The following is a 19919-nucleotide window of genomic DNA, read 5'->3' as shown; positions in this document are numbered from 1 at the left end:
GACTGCTTGAATATAGACACTGGAAACACACAGAGACTTATTGTCAGATCTGTCACACAAGCTGTGTGTCCCTAAAAAGGTGTTCACCTCACCTGTCTGTGGTGAACAGGCTGAAACAAATCAAAATCACTGTTAACATGACTTGAACAATTTTGGCATTTTTGGCTTAATTTTAAAACAGTATTCAGACTCATCATCAACCTTTAAAAAAAAAATTGATCCCAAAAGCTAAAAATCTTCTAAGTTTTCCATCGGTCAGGGTTCATCCGATCTGCAGACACAGCATAGCTTTTCTACGGCCATTGGGGCGAAAGAGAGAGAAGAAAAGCAGGTGATGTGAGATTGACGACTTAAATACTTCATCAATCAATGCTGCAGCCAATGTGTTGTTTGGTGATTGGTGGAGAATTCAGGCAATCCATCTTTCCTACCAGCAACTGGCATTCAAGATTCTCCTCAGGTTCTCCATGTAATACCTTTATTTCTTTATTTCCAGGGTTAACCTAGGCTTCAGATATATGTGTGTGTTTATGTGTGCGTTGGGGTGGGGGGTGGAGGTTCACTCTAACCCTTCACCTGTTATTAGAGTCTGTTAGACATGTATGCTGCAGCAAAATCTGCAACACACACAGGCAGAAACACAAGTCAGTTCACTCATCAGTCCTACCATGCTAACTAAATCATACCACAGAAATTTGAAGGCATTAGTATAATTACTGTAATTACATGTAAATTAGACTATAACCAAGGAAGACTGGCAGTTTATATCAGCCACTGCATTTTATTTTAAATTGCGTTCAGTTCAGTTGGTATTGGCAGGAAATCTACTGGATTGTTTTACACTAGAGACAGGGCCCAAAAAATAAAGCCTAAAAGCTACTTTGAGAGAGAGGAACACGACTAAACCCTTGTTTTCAGGATGGGTTTTGGTAGGTTTGAAGTGGGAGATGTCCTTCCTGTTCAAAATGGAGCTTTCCTTCTTGAGGAAGGTGGTGGAGGACTAATAGGCAGATGGGGAAATAAAAGAACTTCCAATAGCTTAATCATCTTATCCTTAAACTGGTCACATTTAATTTGTTGTTGTCCAGCTATGATGTAACATGACCACAATATGAATGTTATTTAGGGACTTTGCCACTCTGACTTTACACTACAAAAAGATTTTATTGCTAGCATAATTACACTGAAATGTATACATAAATTATTATCTGCAACTTCAGTACAAAAGCATTCACCCAGATGATATCAAGAAAGCCTGTACAAGTCAAATTACACAAGGTGCATCATGCAGTATGACTTCAAACATTACATTTTCTCTCCATCCACACTGCCCAATCCCTGCTCTTTCTTTTCCTCATCTCACTGTCTCCACCTCCATGTGGTTGTAGTAATACTGAAGCCCTTGGGTTTTGCTTAATTAAAATACATCCTTTTTGTGTTCCCCTCGGAGTCCAGTGATAGAATAACTATGCAATAGGGTTAACTGTATTTAGCTCCTTTAGGAGTTAGCCAATGTTGTGTCAGGCAGCCACTCACAGCTAAATCAACAAAACCCTGGAAAGAGGGAAAGAGAGAGAGAGAGAGAGAGAGAGAGAGAGCAAGGGAGCAACACAGGAGGAAAATAAAGGTTGGGGTGGGGAGGTGGGGTCTCACATCATGTAAACCCTTAGCTTTTCACACTGAGCAGCGTTTTCATGCTAAGCTCTGAGCTTGAACTGAAATCCTCTCACTTATCCTCAAATCCAAGATGAAATACTGTCAGATGTACTGTGATCCAGGGAATTTGGTGGAAGACTGACGGGCAGGGTAGAGAGACGTATGAGTGACTGATACTGAGAGGCACGAATGTGTGTATGTGTGTGTTTGTGTGTGTGCTTGTGCATGCGGTGGAGGAGGAGCAGGGGCAGAGTAGAAGATACTGTGAGGGGAGGAGATTTAATACAATGATTTGTCAGAGGCAGAGTGAGTGACTCATGTCGATTTGATGCCTGGTAACCAAGGACACAGTGGAGAATAAAGCACATAAACTAAACTGTACTGTCCTTTTTATTCCAAACATTAGTGATTTATCTTAAAACTCGATCAATAATCTTCACTTTTTAAAGCTTATCTGTATTTCATACAGAGAAGAAATACTGTACACGGTGACTATTATGTGTCATTGTGGGGGGCTGTGTATGCTCTGCAGTCAGATGTTTTATGTGGGGTATTGGGGGTGATATTTGGAGGGTGTGTACGTCCCTCATCTCTGAATAGCTCTAAGGCACAAGCAGGAAATGGAGTCCTGGCATTTTGTTTTGCATCAGTGCTCCTCTTTATTAGAGAGGAACAAAATCGGCATAGAATAATAATTGGAAAATTGTAAGCTTGCTTTCATTATAATTAGCGAGATCACAGGATGCAATAATCCAATTATTTTACTTAAAAGCAAGTTTTCTCATCGTTCCACAATGTGTTGCACAATGTGTAACCTCATCCCGCATGAACATACCAGCGAAACGGCAAACTCTCTGTCTCCCGCTCCGTCTCTCCCCCTCGCACATGTAAACACCAGCATGCTTGAGTGTGCTCAGACAGCTGAACATACACTGACATATGAACACCATTTAGGGCCACCAGACACGCACATAAACACACACGTGCGCACACCTCAACAACATACAAATAATTGAGTAAGATTTGCTGGTACATTAAGTTTAATGTGTTTGACATTCGGCAGGAGGAAATGGTAGGCATGAAGTGGAGTAGCCGCGCCACGTCTTTCTTCAATCAGGGCACTGCAGGGCTTCATTTTACAACCCTGACGCAAAAACTTGGGGCCCGTCAAAGCTAATTAGCGCTGTTGCAAATGGATGCAGGTCATGGCTCTCAGCGGATTGGTCCACAGAGGGGTCACCAAAGGTCAAACCTCCAGTATGGAATGATATAAACAATCATCTATAGACCACAAACCAATCAATCCCTTTTAACACTATCCACTTCCTGGTTGGGTGCTCTCAAAGGTCAGGGGTCAATGTACAAAAAGACAACTGAGCCGGTGAGTTTGGGAGTGGGAAGCACATGCTGTTGATTATCTATTCATTTACGTTTTACCAATCAATATATCAGTAAAATATCTAAGGCATTCACATAAATTCTTTCAATATGATCTGTTTAATATGTTTTTCTTTGTGTACATGCTTATTTATTCATTTACACATTTATTTATTAATTTCTGACTTTTCATTCCTTGTTTGTACTTTCCCAAGACATCAGACCTTGGAAAGGCAGTTCCTTCATTAGTTACATACCACATAACAACAAACAAAAATAAAAAACTAAGATGTACATATCTCTCTTTTCATACAACAGCGTGTTGTTTTCTTGCACACTGAATAAAGCCACTTCAACATCAACACAACAAGTTCCGCAATTAGCTGAGCGGAGAGAAAGGACAGAGAGAAAGGGGGAGAGGAGGGGGGAGAAAGATGGAAACCAACGCTTGAGGAATTGAATTACTGGAGCCTTTTCTCATTATCATTTAGTCGTCTTTTATGGCCCACCAGTAAGAGATGATGTTCCCATGACCCCGCACAATACACAGACATATTATTCAATCCTGCCTCGATGAAATTCCTGCAAATAAAACCTTTGTGCTGGGCAACAGCTAATTATTTGACAGATTGGCCCCCTTCTGACTCAGGTTACAGTGTGGAGTGGCCATGTTTTAGCTCCCCCCCCCACACACACACACTACCACCAGCACTCACCCACTCCTCCCTAGCCCCAGTATAGAGAGGGGCCACTTTGAGAAAATCCCAGAGGGCCTCATTCTTTTCAGGAGATTATATATTTCAGCCCCCCATCCCTCCTCCTCCTCTTCCCAAACCATCTATCCATCCAAAATCAGGGGAGCGTGGTGTGTGTGTATATGTGTGTGTGTGTGTGTGTGGGGTGGGGTGGGGGGGGGTGTCAGTGACAGCAGTCATTTCATAGTTTAAAGGGTGTTCTCAAGCAGAAATATTTAATCTTCCCACGAAAATAAAGTTTGATGGTGGAGGACTGAGATGGAGAGAGAGAGAGAGACATCTGAAAAAAACAAAAAACAAAATCACGTCTAGTGTGTGTTGTGTTACTCTGTATTTATATTACTTTGAAGAACTACAGCACCTATGCATCTAGTGTATTTTTTTGTTATACCAAATTAGAGAGTGGGGAACATTAACGGATTAAGGTTTTGGGTGGGCATGCCTTTGGCTTTGATTCAGTCCACTAATAACAAGAGTTTGTCATTAGTGTTCGGACATGGACCACCAAGATAAATGCCAACACATGTTTAAATTATCTGGAGACTAATGGCATTTTCCTTCAGCCCTTTCCCTCCCTATAAAGATCCCTTGTTGACTTGCCTATGCCGACATTTTGAGTTATCAGCTCAGGTTTAATCTGCTGCTTATTCTGCACCCATGCAGACAATATAATTCAAGAGGGAGTGTGTGTTAAAATAGGTTAAAACAAAACAGACTAAATACATTGTAAATAATTTAAATAATGTATAAATGTATAATGTAATGGAACTCTATTGAGGAAAGATAAAAAATGTAAGTAATGTCCTTACAGCCTCTCAAGCAAAAATTTAAAATTAAAGTGTATGAAACTATAGAAATTTTATATACTTATGTTATACTTATTTAACAATATCAAAAACTGTAGACTGTGGAACCCACTATCTGTTAAAGGCAGCATATTTTCTATATCACTGGTCACTAGTATTGTCCTGATGTACAGTATCTTGATTTTGAATATTTAATAATAACATCTAATAATTTTCAATTTTTGCAATTAATTATTGCACTTTTAAGCATACATATATTTTTTTATTTTGGCCCTGACTGTGATCTTTAAAGTGCTGAACCTGAAACTAAAACTTACTGTATTATAAGCCTGCCAGCAAGTGCTTATAAAACCACACCACCTTTGCCTACAACCCAACAGAACTAAAACAGGGAACTGTTGCTACTATTTGAGGCATTTCTGCTGCAATGCTGTTCGGAAAATCACCGCAGCAGATTATTTCTAAATAAGGAATCGATATATATAATGAAACAAGTGAAAAATGGAAGTTGGTCAATGGAAGATTTTGACCTAAAGGAGATGTAAAATACAGTGTTTGCCACGCATTGCATGTTATATCTTAGCTGGTGAGAAATAAAGACTCTGTGTTGTATGTTGAAAACCTGAGTATATATGGCACTGAAATTTAAACATATTTTTGTTGTTGTTGTTTATAGAATCTGGCTAAAATGTTTATTAACACTTTGTGGTCCAACTGGGGAATCCAACACATAATGAGCATATTGCTGTGTGGAAAACGTTCATTCTAACTTTGTCTTATTTCAGCATCAACTGAAGGATGTTTGAAGGCCCTCTGCAGGTTTAGAAAATTTTACCACCCATAAAACTCTAGTTTGGACAAAGTCAGTCTGCACAGAGAAAAAAGCATGTTAGCTTGTTCTCTAAAAAGTTGACAATCCCCCACCTTCAAATTCTCATTCTCCACCTCCGGCCGTCAAATCCTTGATGAGCTCCGGTTTCATGTCTGGGATGCTCAACTACTGTGTTCACCTGGCATGAACCCAAGCGAGCGGAGCCTGGAGTATTCATTGCTCAACCTGGGTGAAGGTCATGGAGTCCAGCCCTTCCCAGCTCTGCTCCCCAGTGAGCAAACATATGGTCATGGAGCACCTTGAACATGTTTGGGTGACCAGAACTACTTGGCCTGAGCTGCCACAGCAAAAAAGACAGAGGTGCTCAAAGAGGTTTGGGCCCACCTTGCTAAAGCAGAACAAGGATAAGGAGGGAGTGTGGGGCTGCCAACTACAGCGATCATCATTCACTAGTTGCTTGCACAACAAGGTAAACCCATGTGAAGTCACCCAGCGAGACATGGATGTGAAACTCCACAGTCCCTCTAGCTTGCCTCTTCTCCTCTCTTGTTTCTGTTGATATAAATGTGTGTAATCATAAGGTACAATATCATCACCCCGTTGTTCAAACAGCCAAGCCTCATCTAATCGCTTCCACGTTTCCTCAGTGTTAAGCTCATTAGTGGGTGACCTAAAGGCATGTAGGAAAAAAAGACAAGCGAGAGAGACAAAAAAAAATCTTTGTATAATGGATGCTTGCTGTTTTGAGACAGTAAAAATAAACAGGTCTGCGGCTTTGATAATGAATATGCTGTAAACATCAGCCCAGAGTGTGAGTTTATCACAAACGTCCAGCTAATAACCCAACTTGTGTGTGTGCATGCGTGTGTGTGTTTTTACGTGCGTGCGTTCTCAAATACAGGATGTGTACAAACGCGCCTGCATTTCAGCTTGTGTGTGTGTCATTGCGTGTGCGTGTGTGTGTGTGTATTTGTCTTTGGGCTGACTGAAAGGGGGTGGGTGTTGGCGGTGTGTGTTGAAGATGATGACTCGCTGTTAGACTTTGTGAATGGGGATGTGAGAGTGTCTCTGGTGTCTGAGCGTCCGGCCCAGGTGGCGACTGGAAGGCCGACTTCATTAGCCTTAAAGAGGAAACAAAGGAAGATGCATCGTAAAAAAGTGCCATCCCTCATCTGCGAGGCCACCGCCTGACACATTAGGAATCTGTATGCTCAATTAACCACTGGCAGGCTCATTTTTCCTCTGCCTCTCTCTCCCACTCTCTCTTTCCCTCACTCCTGATCAAACAGAGCACGCTTAGAGCAATAACACTGGTTTGAAGCAAGACTTAATGCACAGCATGTTTATGACATATTTTGGTTGAGACTGAATAATTGTTGCAGTGCTTTATTTGAATGAAACGGACATAAAGACTTAAAAATGTAACACTTTTTGTGATTGCTCATGTTTTGCATAAGATTTAACAATTTGTCACTTCCTGATTAACAAAGCACAGTTTGCTGATCATACTAAAAATGCTTTCAAAATCTTTCTCTATGAATTACACAATTGTGTCTATTTTTCATTACAGGAGGAAGAGGAAAGTCAGATGCCCAGGAAGGGAAGAAATCACATGCCAAAAAAACATTACTCCTGAAGTTCACTTTGCATGTAAGTGCTAGGACTTCTGTCTTCACCAAATTTGTTAGGCAATTTACACAGGAATTTCACAAACATGAAAGATTTACACAAAAGTAAAATTATTGACTCTTTATCAGAAATCATATCTATTGTTCATTTGAGCTTTCTGAGATTGCTTATGCCAACACATGATACTTACCCCTGCATTATAGTAAAATTCATAAAACATTATAGATGTATGATGAAGTATGAATGAGATACAGACCTTCACATAGCAAGCAAGTAGGGAACTTCTCTTTGACAACCAAACAAGACTTATGTATCAGTCATTAAATGCTTGGGGGAATACTTCACTGATTTATTACACTCCTGTGAAGCTGTCAAACTCACGATGGACAGTTAAAAAAAAAAAATTAAATCTAAATTGATGCAGTGGAACCAAAAAATTTATCTCTTATATATATATCACACATTCTGCTTGCTTGTTAAGTTAGCTGCAGACAGTTCAGTTGGAGATTTGTTTTGTGGTTTGCTAGTAGTGGCTTATGTAGCCTCAAGCTTCATGCGTCAATGGGAGGTGAAGAGTAGGCTGCAGAGGTCTGGTAAGCTCACTTCTTTCTAACTCCACGCACCACGTTTTTTTCATGTTCAAACTTGTAGTCTTGAGCCTCAAATAGCGCTGACTCAAGTGACATCACTGGAGGCAATTCATCAGATTTCACCCAGCTCCCTCTAGAGCAACAAAAGGCTTCATATAACCTTGTTAATCAGTGGTGATATAATGCATCATTAAGTGTGTCATATAGTGCTATATAAAAGTCACAAAGTGTTGCAAAACCTTGTTTTTATATGGACAGTGATCGTGACCTCTGACTTCCCCTTTTATTGATACAGACACGCAGGAACATGAACACAAGCACACACACAAAAATCAAACACTTCTCCTTACGTTTGGTCTCTTGAACTGGGTGGCAACCTGAGGATCTTTATCTTCCAGTGAACCTCTTGTGAAAAAATGACAAAGTGCAATAAGGACCTGGCTATAGTGGGCTTTTGGGTGGAGTAAGGGGTGGGGTTGGGGGGGGTCACTGTGATACGCATCAGCCTTTGATTAACGAGGTGAGCTGGACGCTCTTTAAAATCACAGGGGTCACGGCTTAGGAGGCCCCCATCTAACACTTCGCCACACTTCACAGACCAACTTCTTATTATTATTGAACACACCCCTGTCTCTTTCTCTCTCTCTTTACACCCCCCCCCCCACCCCACCCCCCGCCTCTCTTTTGAGGTCTATCAGAGAGATGAAAAATGGCATGCAGCTGGCCAAGCACTTCCTTCCCGTTGTCGGGGTCAGCAGTTCACTGTGCTGATAGAGACCCTCACACCTCCATTAATAAGAGCTCCCCTGCACTCACACAGGTCGCTTCGCTGCATCGCTGGACGGCCATCACTCCTACCTTTGTCTGCATGTTCCATTATTACATTCCTCCATCGCTGCATAAGTCATTGATCTTTTTTCGTGATGACTGACAGCTGGTTTTAGTTTTACTGGTGTCCTGCACAAGTAGAAGTTAAACAGTGAATCCATGATCTATGTAATTATCCTGCAAATGTCACTTTAAAGGTGATTAAGTTTATTAAGTTTATTCAATTGTTAACTATGTTTACTCTATGGAAGTTGACCATCCCCTTTTTCTCTGTCAAACCCTTGTTCAATATGGCTATAATCCCCATGGGAAAAGCCAGTGTCAAAGAATTTTAGTTATTACAGTTTTAGCTGGGACAATATTCCAAAAAAAAAAACCCCAACATTTTCAACATGCTTGAATAAAATGAACTCATTTGGACATTCCTCATTACTGCATGTGCTTTTCTATTGAGGTTTGTGGGGCTGCTCACTTCTTCTTGTTCACAGTCTCCATGGACTTCTAATTGGACTTTCAGATTTTTGCTCTTAAAATAATACTATAATAATAATACTATAAATAAGTGAATGACAAAAATAAAGTGTTTTTTAAATAAAAATATTTGAGACTGCATAAAACCTAATATGTAGACTAATTTGTTAAGTTTTTGATGTCTGCTCTATTAACAGAATGGATTGACAGCAGAGGCCAGTCTGGTCAGGTTTAGAGTGCGCTCAAAGAGAGGTGCTAATCATAATGCTGAGCTAGCCTTGTTGAGCTGCTAATTACCTCCATTATGAAGATTCAGAGTGCCTGATCAGAGGCCCCCGAATGCATATGTGTGTGCTTGTGTCTATGTATATACATGTGTGTCTGTGTGCACTGGTCTGTGCTGATTAAGAGGAGAATTAGCCGACCATCCTGAGGAGGGAGGCAACAAGGGGGTACAAGGAGAGAAGAGAGAGGGGGTTGGAAAGTGGTGCTGGTGGTGATGGTGGGAGGAAGGGGGGAGGTTGGGGGTGGTGGGGTGGGGGTGGGGGTTGTCCCCCCTCCTGGAGACAAGCCCTGACCTTCTCATTTCATCCTCATTAGTATCTCATGTCAACAGAGCAGCCACTCCTTAATCATCTGCTATCATCCCAGGCCTACACACACACAGGACCACAAGCACACACACAAATAAAGACAGATAAACACAAACATCCAGTATACATACCGTATTATAGTATTATAAGCGCATGATGCATGTCATCCACAACAATTAGACTAACCTCTGAAAAAAAAACAAACAATAATCCTGCAGTTACAGTGTCTTTTAAAATGCTCATAATCATATAAAATGCTGTCTCAGCACGGTTCAGTGAAGTGTTACCAAAATAACTCAATTGATTTCCCTTTTTCATCCATTTCCATACACTAGACAACAAATCGAATAATGTATTTGCTGGAGTTGGCTTATGGGATCCTGAGGTGGACAGCAGCACAGTGGCGTGGCAGAGGGTGGGCTCGTCTGTCTGTGTCGGCCTCGGTGCCACGGAGGCCCCAGCAGGGTCGGGGGGAGCTGGGGCTTGGGGTGCCAGCACAAATGAGCTCCATTCATTTCCCCACTTCGGCATATGGTGGCCCATTGTCCTCAGCCACAGAGCCAGAAGTGATGCAATTTGTTGGCATGTCCTGTCATTTCACAAACTGCCCATCCCACTGAGGCCCTGGCCAGCAGAAGACAAGCAAGGGCAGCTTGTTGTTTCACCCGATCCACACATAACGTATATTGTGTCTGTGTGTGTGTATTGAAGTTAATCCTGGTATAGCAACAGATCACACTCCCACAAACATGATAAAGACATATGTAATCATTTGGACAAATATGTTGATGAACAGAAGAAGAAAGTCAGAAACAACAGGATCAGTCTGAGTAAATCTCCCTGAAGATTATAATGTACAGTATCTATGTCAATCCCTGTTGTTTTTCCTATTATAAAAATAGCTTATCCTTATTTACAGAGTAGGATCTAATCTGATTTGCTCTGTAAGACAAGATGGGCACCTTTTATGCTTCATGATATGCAAAGACATCAGTCTTGGCAAAACAACACATACTTAAAAAAAACACTGCAGTTAAAATGAAATAAAAACCAGTGTAGAAAGACTAAACAGTGAAACCACAGATTTATGAGTGAGAGTGAACTGGGCAGCTCACCCCTGGCCTGTTCCTGGTTTCACTATACCAAGCATGAAGCTACTGTCTGACTCGAGGGGAAGGAGTCTTGTTTAACTTCCTGAAAAAGCAAACTTTTGACATGAGGAGCACAATATGACCAATGCAGCAGCAGAATGAAAGAAAGAAGTGTCTAGACATGACTGCATTTAGGTCAGACAGAGGAAAACATATGATCACACAGTCATGCACAAAACGATGGTAGTAGATGGTGTTGACAGGCGTTTGGATGACCGGGGGCAAATGTCACTGAACCCATTCCACACTAGCATTTCTGAGTGTGTGTGTGTGTGTGTGTGTATGCAATGCATCCTCGCTTCACGATGTGGTGTAGCTCAATACCATGCCAGTCGGAGGTTTGCTTCTCATTGTCTGCACTGTGTGTAACCACACCCCGCTTGCTCTCGCATGCACACTCTCTTGGCGTGTGATGGGAACGTGGGCTTTCCACCGAGCCCATGAGAAAAAAATCAACAAAGAGGAGCACCTTCAGACTAAAGTCAACTTCACTTCAGCCACTCTGAAGATTGATGACATTGGTCCTCGTTTCAGTGGGTGTAAGGAACAAGTGGCCCTCAGAGGCTCATTACACCTCAGCAAGATTTGGAGAATGGAGTGACACTGCTCCTGATTACCAGATTCATCATTTGAATTGGACTTGGTTGCTCTTTCACAAATGTCAGCTGGAGAACTGTACTAAATCCAGAGATGTAATTTTATGTCCTCTACTGTAAAATAGCTGAAAATAGAACAATTCTGTCAAAGATTAAATAACACACTTTTGTTTATTTGTCACACATAACACATGCAAAAACAGCCTGATAATCCATCTTTGTTCCTCACACAAACATTTAACCAGGGTAACTGTGGTCCATCTAATACCCCAATCATACATCCCTGACCTCAATCCTGGCCACACTTTTCTCTAAACCCCCCATCCCCTTGTTCTTCCAGCCACCAAGCAGTTGTAACAGAGATCCCTCTCTGGCCCTATCCTTAACCCCATTTGTACCCTCCAACCCCCCCAAACTCACCCCTCCCAACCTGTCATGGACCGGCTTCCCATGTCCATCACCGGGTGATGGATGAGGTGGAAGGTCGTCACCCCACTCTCTAGAGTTCACTGATCCCATCAGCCATGCAGACACCTCCAAATCATAGTGGGGGACGTTACTGAAATCATATGTTTAGGAAGAGCAACCTGGAACAGGGACGTGCTGCTCTGCTTGCTTTTAGAGAGATGTGTCACTGGCAATAAGTCATACGTGTGAATTTCAGTGGCTGTCATGTCAGGGAACCTGCATGAAGGAATTTTTAAAGTAACGATTAATCTCTTTTTTGACTGTTAATGTAATACTTTAAATATTTACTTATGGGTTTCAAAGTACTACAAGTCTTACATCTTGTACTTTTGCTAACCTGGTTCCATGGTAGAAGTTTTGAACTCTTGGTGCAGATTCTGCAAAGAGTGAACAAAGTGGCAATGAAACAGGCTGTACAAGTAAAGGATTGTTTGTTGTGTTAGAATTTTTCAGGTAAAGTGTCTGGATTTATTGTATTTTCCTAATAACAAGACAACTTCTTATTAAATAGATATCTCGCACTCAGTAGAAAAGTAGAAATGATTTGCCGAAAGTGATTTTCCGTAAAAAGCAATGAAATTTGATTGCACCCTGGTATAAACTAGGGAAGTGTCTCACCCCTGACTGACCTTAAATTGCCTCTTGATGCCTATGGCATTGTAGGAAAAACAGTACTCCTATTGGCTCATTTCACATATGTCCTGGTAAACAAAGCTACAGGATATGATTGGTGGTTCAATTGCTGAAGGAATCAGAGCAGGCTAACCCAGATCCTGGAGAAGTCCTTCCCCAGTTTTCCGGGAACAGAGCACATGGCAGCCGAAGGAGGCAGGATTTTCTCTCGCTCATATCATTCATTCAGAGGGAGATTGATATACTATAGATGAACAAGAAAAAATAAACAATACACAATGGCGTCAAGCTTCACCACTGACAGGGGCATAGATCAATGTTATTTCCCGCTTTTGCAAAAATACCTAATTCCCCTTATTTAATCAAGCGTCTCCTTGCTCAAGCCCCTTTGGCTGATTTATGACACCCGCTGCCTTTATGAGTACCTGTTTCATTTTCTTGTCTCTGCTCTGACACCTAAAGTGATAGGAATTTTATGCTTTTGATAACAATATGAGTTTCACTTTGGCCCGGAATTCATGGCCCTGTCAGCGGCCAATAAATAACAGCAGCGCAGCAAAAACATTCACAAGCTTCCATGACAAAACATCCACCCAATGGGATTTACCTTGGGATGGATGCAGAGAGGACAAAGCTATGAATAGAAAAAAAAAAAAAGAAAAAAGAAGAAAAAGACAGGGCAGCACAGGAGGGGACATCTATCGAAAGAACGCGGGATCATATTAAAAGGTCATGTCAGCGAGAGTGGAAGTGCAAGATGTTTTCCGGTGTCGTCTCGTCAGGATTCATAATTGGTGTCCTGTCATATGAGCATTTTGATAATGTCACATGAACATAAATGCCATGCTGTGACACACTCTTCCTTGGCTATCATAAGTATGTACAGCAGAGGAGCTCAAACATTTTCATGTCATGGACCCTCAAGTAAAAAATCATTATAGGTCATGCACCTCTATTTGACTTTATCCCAAGGACCTAGGGTGGTACAATCTTAGCTGTTGGTTTAGTTTGGATTTTTACTGCTTGCACTTCATCCTCAAGTTAGTTTTATCATTTGGTTTCCTTGTTTAAAGTTAGAATTCAGATTAAAAAAAAAAAAAAAACCTCAATCCATTTTTGATAAAGTGTATGGTGTTTTATTCAGTGTATTCTTCTTTTTACTGTTTGTAATTTCATGTTGTTGATATCCATCTCACTGTTTATTGTTACCCTCCTAGAGTCATATCAGGACTGTGTTAAATTTCTACTAATGCAACAACAACATCTACAATGCAAATCATTTCCCACTGCTGGTGTCTCACCACATAAACACTGGTATGTACTACCTCTAAGAAATACTTATATGTCCACTCTCTAAAGGCCAATTCACACGTATTTTTAGATGCAATTTTTGTTAGCATACTCCCATCTGTCAAATGCATCAATCCACACTTTTCATCAAGTCTATTTTTTTCACCCTCTGTGCACTCAATGACGCATAATATCCACAGACAGCAGTTAAATCACACAAATCACCCATTATTTACATGTTCTAAACTTTTTAATGGTATGTGTAATGACTGATCAAGGTTCCTGGTGACACAGTGAGCTTTCTAGTTTCACTGTAGGCAGATTCAACCAGCCTGTGACAATAAAATCAATTAATTAACACATATAGATGATGTTGTTTTCTTCCTGTATAATCTTCATGCAGCCTACTTGAAAACTATTTATATCTGGTAGATTTCTGCTGTCAATCAACCTAGTGAAGACAGTTTACCTGGCCACTGTCCTTTCAGCTTCTCAGGAGCTGCTGCGGATAACAGACAGCTGGTTATGAGGACAGAGACACCAAATGGGTGAGTTTAGTTTTTTTCAGTGTAACCCTGCAGTCATGTGGCCTGAAAGGTGCACACAAAAACACACACACAAAAAACTTGAAATTCCCAAAATACCCAGGACTTTTAAAGGTCTGCACCTGGTGTATACTGAGGACAAAAAACACTCCAACATCCCGGCACTAATATGCATATGAAAAATTATCTCCTGAATGGGTCTGAAAGGGGGTTAGATAGATTTATACTGACACTTCACACATTCCCTTTAATAAATTGGCTGTTTCTGCGTTGTTGCCAGAAACCTGCTGGTTACCTAGGCGATGACATTAAACCCAGCGAAAACAGCTTTTTTACATGAGATAAAGTCAAACAAAGATGACACACTGTATCCACCGACTATATCTAAGGAATAGGACGTAAAATGTCAAGCATTTCAAAATAAAGCTGCTGTAAACTGTGGTTACAGAGACTATAGGGAATCACTGCCCAGCCCCAAACGCTTCTTTGTTCCAACCCCTCCTGGTCCTCACTAAGTGAATATTATGGGTCTGAGTGAAAGGAAGGAGAGTGAGATGTTTTTTGTGTATCCCTACTTGAGCCCTGTGTGTGTTTGGCACAGGGGCCTCAAAAGAGTGCAAAGAAAAGAAAAGGCAGGGTCACGACAAGTATTCCGTGCTATAGGGGTGTGAACTGGCACATGCTCTTGGCATGGGCACAATGCATGGTGGGATGGCAACACCCAGGAGCCTCCTGACAGAGACAGAAGCTGCTTGGGGCCGAACCAGCGTCTCTGTGGGACCGCGGGGGAAAACGGGAATGAGACCAGATCAGAAGCAGAGGGGAAAATTGAGACAGATTTTCTTGCAGGTGTTCAGATAATAGACAGACAAATGATCTAATTGTTGGAACATTTTGGAGAGAATCTAGTCGGGGGAGGGGCTCAGAGGTTCAGAGATCACAGAGAGGCAGGATTCGAATTACAAAGGCAAACAAGTTGACATATGCCAACCTGAAAACCATGACAGACGCAGGAAGTCTCTTGTTTCTGTAACTCTTACTGTGTCATGTACGGCTGTTGTGGCTAATCGGTGTACACAGAGACAAATGATGAAGCTTAATTCAGTTGTATTTTAGCCATGTTGGCAGTTGGCAACTATACTGAATGGTTTACCACAAAACAGTTTGTACAGTCATTGATTGTCCTAGAGGATAAATTCTTGGTGATCTCCTGATTTTCCCTCTAGTGAGATCAACATGTTTTAATGACGTGTCTCACGAATTGTTGGAGAAATTCCATGCAATTTGGTATTGATATCATGCACATATTATGTGGCTGATTTGAGTTTGGTCGAAATCTAGGTTTCTGGCCAAATTCAAAATTAATGGCATCAGCCACAGCTGTAGGCTACTTCGTGGTGAACGTTAACACTCTTAACACTCTAAAATAAGATGGTAAGCGTGGTAAGCATTATCTGCATAACACCAGCATGTTAGCATTGCCACTGTGAGCATGTTAGACGTTTACAATTTGGGATCATAAGCCATCATACAAACCAATCAATAATTAAACCAATATAAGTTAGAGGAATACTGGGTTTAGTGATGAAATTATCTAAAAACTTGTGTTCTGTTTTCTTTATTGTTATACTGATGATTGCTTAACCTTTTGATAAGGACTATGTTAATGGAATTACCTGTCTTTCTATCTTTTTTAATATTAATGTTTTTCATTAATTTTTCATCCAGTGAGATTTTTCTTTCATTGTGATGATCACATACTGAAGGTCAAATTCCACCACTACATTACTTCCTACTCACACAAAGCTTATGCAATACAGTGTATTAGTACATACTGTATTACATTAAAGGTGCAGACCTTTAACACAGAAACACATTTACACACAACCTAATCAACAAGCTCCACTTTAAATTATTCAGAAACACGGCTCAGCCCTATCCATATTCTCTGGTGAGAGAGGCCAGGATATATTTGGAGCATCACACTTTTAAGAGCGTGAGCTTCAACTCCCCTGGGTCATTTTCTGCTCTGGTCTTAATTGAGAGTGTTCTGGAAAAATCATTACTATATTAATGATTTAACACAAAGTAACTACCTGCTTTTTTCCAGGAGGAAAGGGAGATTTGCTTCGAATCAATACCCATGCACGCTCATTATAAGGGGGGTAAAGTTATAGTAATTAGGCAGACACCAATAACTTTTTAATGATCTTTGTTTTTAATTGCATATTATCGGGTTGCACAGTCTGTGTGTTTATACCCAAATATAAGATAATGGTGAGGGAAGAAGTAGATTAAAGAGAGGAGGCACCTGCAAGGTATTTTACCTCAGCAGCAACAACAACAGCAGTGATAGTCTAGCAGCGTGCATGAAGGAGGTCAGAATGAATGTGACCCTTTTTTTGTGCGTCAGTTTTCCAGTAATGGGCCTACACTGGCACTCTGTGGTTTTGAAATATTTGTGAAATAACACTTCCCTCCTTGCTGTCTATTAGCGTGAGGAAGTGAAAGGACTGGAAAAAAATGGCTTGAGCAAGTTTCAGCGAAATCAAAACATTAATATGTGAGTTGAATCATGGGATTTTACAATCATGCACATCCTTCCTTCAAAAAAAAAAGAAAAAAGTAAAAAAAGATTTCACCTCTATTTCAACTGATTGCAGGCAGTCTTGTGTGCCAGAGCTGACAAGAAAGATACCATTTTGCCACTATGAAAAAAGAAGCAATAAAAATATGAATGGAAATGAGGTTAAATCCAACAGCAACGGATAGCCATCTGTTAGCTCTTAAAGGGGAAGTGGTCTCCTCAAAGCAGTGGAGGGGTGAGAGTCTAAGAGAGAATAGAGAGGGTGGGAGGGAGTGGGGTAAATGCGGTGATAGAAAGCGCCCAGGAATGCCAGGCTGGCAATCCAGGACTGCTCTGAATAAGTGAGCCAGCCAAGATCTTTTTTTTTTCTTCTACTTCTGCCTAATGCCTTCTTTTACCCCCATTCCACTCGCCCTCCTCCCTCCCTCCTTCGGCCTGTTCACTCTGGCCTGCTCCCCGAAACATCGCGGCAGATTGTCGATTCAATGACTCCCCTGTCAGGTGATTATCTAGGAGCTTTAATGTAATCTTCCACTCACACGTACCATATTTCAATTACGACTGCCATTGTGAAACAAGCTGCATATTCAATTCACCAATCGCCCCGCCGCCACCTCAACAATGTCAACTGTAAAAGAACGCCAGCTGAAGGCAATTACGCATGTTTTCAGAGCCAATTATGATCGCTCTCACGGCGACGGTTATGCCACGAGCAAGGGAGTGTTCGGAAATTTTTAATTTAATGACAATATGCTCGTGGTAGGATTCAGCGTGCCGCCCCCGCTCCCAGGCCTGCCATCTCGGCATCCACAGAGGGAACCATTAAGGCAGATAGGAGAAGATTATGGCCTCTCTCATGGGCCACACTGGGAGCACAGGGAGGGTCTCAGCAGTGCAGGGTAGAAGGCATCCACTCATCCTCTCTGCAGGATCACAGCTGGCAGGGCCGAGCCGGAGAGGGAGGCTGGTTAGCTCGTCTTCCAGTTTGGACTATGCCTGCAGAGGGAGCATAAACTCACACATTCCCACAGCAGGCCACAGACTGAGAGATGCTGTAGAGAGAGATCAAAGTCTGCTCTGTGGGGCTTCTTCCTTGACATTTCTGAGACGCATTCTCGACATCATTGTGTCTGAAAGCTTTGGGGGAAATGGTTTTGAGCTTGTTTTTGCTTCAAACTGTGAAAAATGGTTCAAATGAATATACACAACAGAGAGTTAAGGGAGTGAACAAGTGTTTGGTCATCCACAAAAAACACAATTCTTTAATGTCTTATAACTGAGGATTTTATCTGTCAATTGTTGGTTTTTCAATCAATCATTTGGTTTGTAAAATGTCAAAAAATACTAACAAATCACCTTAGCAAGTTGCCAAGGAGACTTTTTTAAAGTTGCTTTTTTTTTGTCTAACAGTCCAAAATATATTTGATTCAAAATTCTCACATATTCACAATCACAATTTTCTGGCTTTTTTTTTAACACTCTTGCTTGATAAATGAGTACAAAAGACTTCACATTAAATCTGATGATCAATAATTCTGCTGATCAATAAATTAACTACTACAAATTGCTTAGAACTAAAAGGGAAATCAAAAGTTAATGCTGTCATGCATACATAATTGACTGATTATCTACAGGTTAGATTACAAGATTAGATTTTTATTTACCATCTCAGTGCTAAGAGATTCTAGTGATAGAGAATATATTTTCTATAAGCAACAGATTTAAAAGCACCATTGTTCAAACAGAATGCAGGTTAGATCTGAGCCTCCCTCCCTCCCTCCCCCACTGGGATGTTTGTATAAAACCCAGTCAGTTCTCAGGGGTAGAGGTTGACAGGAGAAGACATCACCCCAGTCCCTGGGAGATTGGCGAACACAACACATATATTAATGCATTAAATGTGTTGACTGTGTTCAGCCCAGGGATGTAGGAGGGAGAGAGAGAGAAAGGTTAGGGGGAAGAAAAAAAGCTGTTGTAATGTATGGTGTTGTCTTGTATAGCGTGTCTGGCAGCAGGAGGTGGGGGGGTGGGGTTAGGGGGAGCGAGGTTTGGAGGAGTGTCGGCCAGATTATAAGGCCTGTGGTGAGAGATGAGGGATGGCCGACTTGTAAACAAGTGACAAGCGTCCTGGATGACAATTCCTAATCCATCATAGTGCTGTCAGCGGTGACCGGTGAGGTGACGGACAGGACCCAGGAGAGGAGACAGCTGCTGCACGTCAATCCACATCATAATTTGAAAAGCTTTTCCACATGAGCTGAAACAAGAGGGAAAGAGAAGAGGAAAGAACTCATACATCCCACGATCTGCAACCTCCTCCTCAATCCGCCTTCCATCTCCCTCCTATCCTCCTCCTCTGCTCTCGTCCTTGCTGTTGAGGACTGAGATGATGTAATGTCCTCTTCCTTTGCAATGAACTAGAAAACCATGGATGGCATCCTTTAATTTGTCTTTGGTGATGGGGCTACAATCAGACAAGGAAAGAGTGTATCAAATCTAAATGTAAATGTCCATGAGAGACTTGTAATCACCCAAACTACTATCTATAATAACTTCCAGTGCAGTGGGGAAGAGTTAGTTTCATGAGAAACTAAAAGTTAACTTTATTAACATAACATGTAGAAGTTAGTTTGTTGTTGTTTTTGTTTTCTCTGTTTAGGAAATATGTTTTCATATTTTTATATCTTTTTAATTCATTTAGTTTCTGGCTTTCTTCTAGTGTTTTCATTTGTATGGGTAAAAATTTAACTACACGACAAATAAACGTTTTAACCCTTGTGTTTTGATGAGATTTTCTTTACTTCCTTTTTGTTGAGTCCCATAGACACCAAACATCAAAATGATGTTATTAACTCCAAAAACATTCAATCGCTTAGTCCAAATGTAGAAAAGCACTGGAGTGATCACCCTTCCCTTTGCCACAGATTGGTGTTGATGAAGGTGCCAAAAAATACAGAAATTACAATAAAGCATTTTTATTACAGCAAAGTAGGAAATATTTCATGTTTTGTATGTTATATGGGCAGAGGTGGAAGTAAATTACTCTACAAATAAAAGTCCTACATAATAAATAAAGTACAGTAAAGCACACAAGTAGTAGTAAGAAAATGTA

The 19919-nt window shown here is 41.0% G+C and overlaps 1 long non-coding RNA gene across 1 annotated transcript in view; it reads left to right on the top strand.

Annotated features, from left to right (window-relative positions):
- Positions 1-19678, top strand: part of LOC108887925 (uncharacterized) — a 62271-nt gene extending 42593 nt beyond the window's left edge. Inside the window, exons 3-5 of the long non-coding RNA XR_001961715.2 lie at positions 6997-7076; positions 14164-14223; positions 18963-19678. This is a non-coding gene — a long non-coding RNA (uncharacterized LOC108887925). The remainder of the gene's footprint in view (positions 1-6996; positions 7077-14163; positions 14224-18962) is intronic.
- Positions 19679-19919: the final 241 nt, after the last annotated feature.

Source organism: Lates calcarifer, linkage group LG15 (assembly GCF_001640805.2).
Source record: "Lates calcarifer isolate ASB-BC8 linkage group LG15, TLL_Latcal_v3, whole genome shotgun sequence".
NCBI lineage: Eukaryota > Metazoa > Chordata > Actinopteri > Centropomidae > Lates > Lates calcarifer.
The sequence above is the reverse complement of the archived record's forward strand: the minus strand, read 5'-3'. Positions and strand labels throughout refer to the sequence as shown.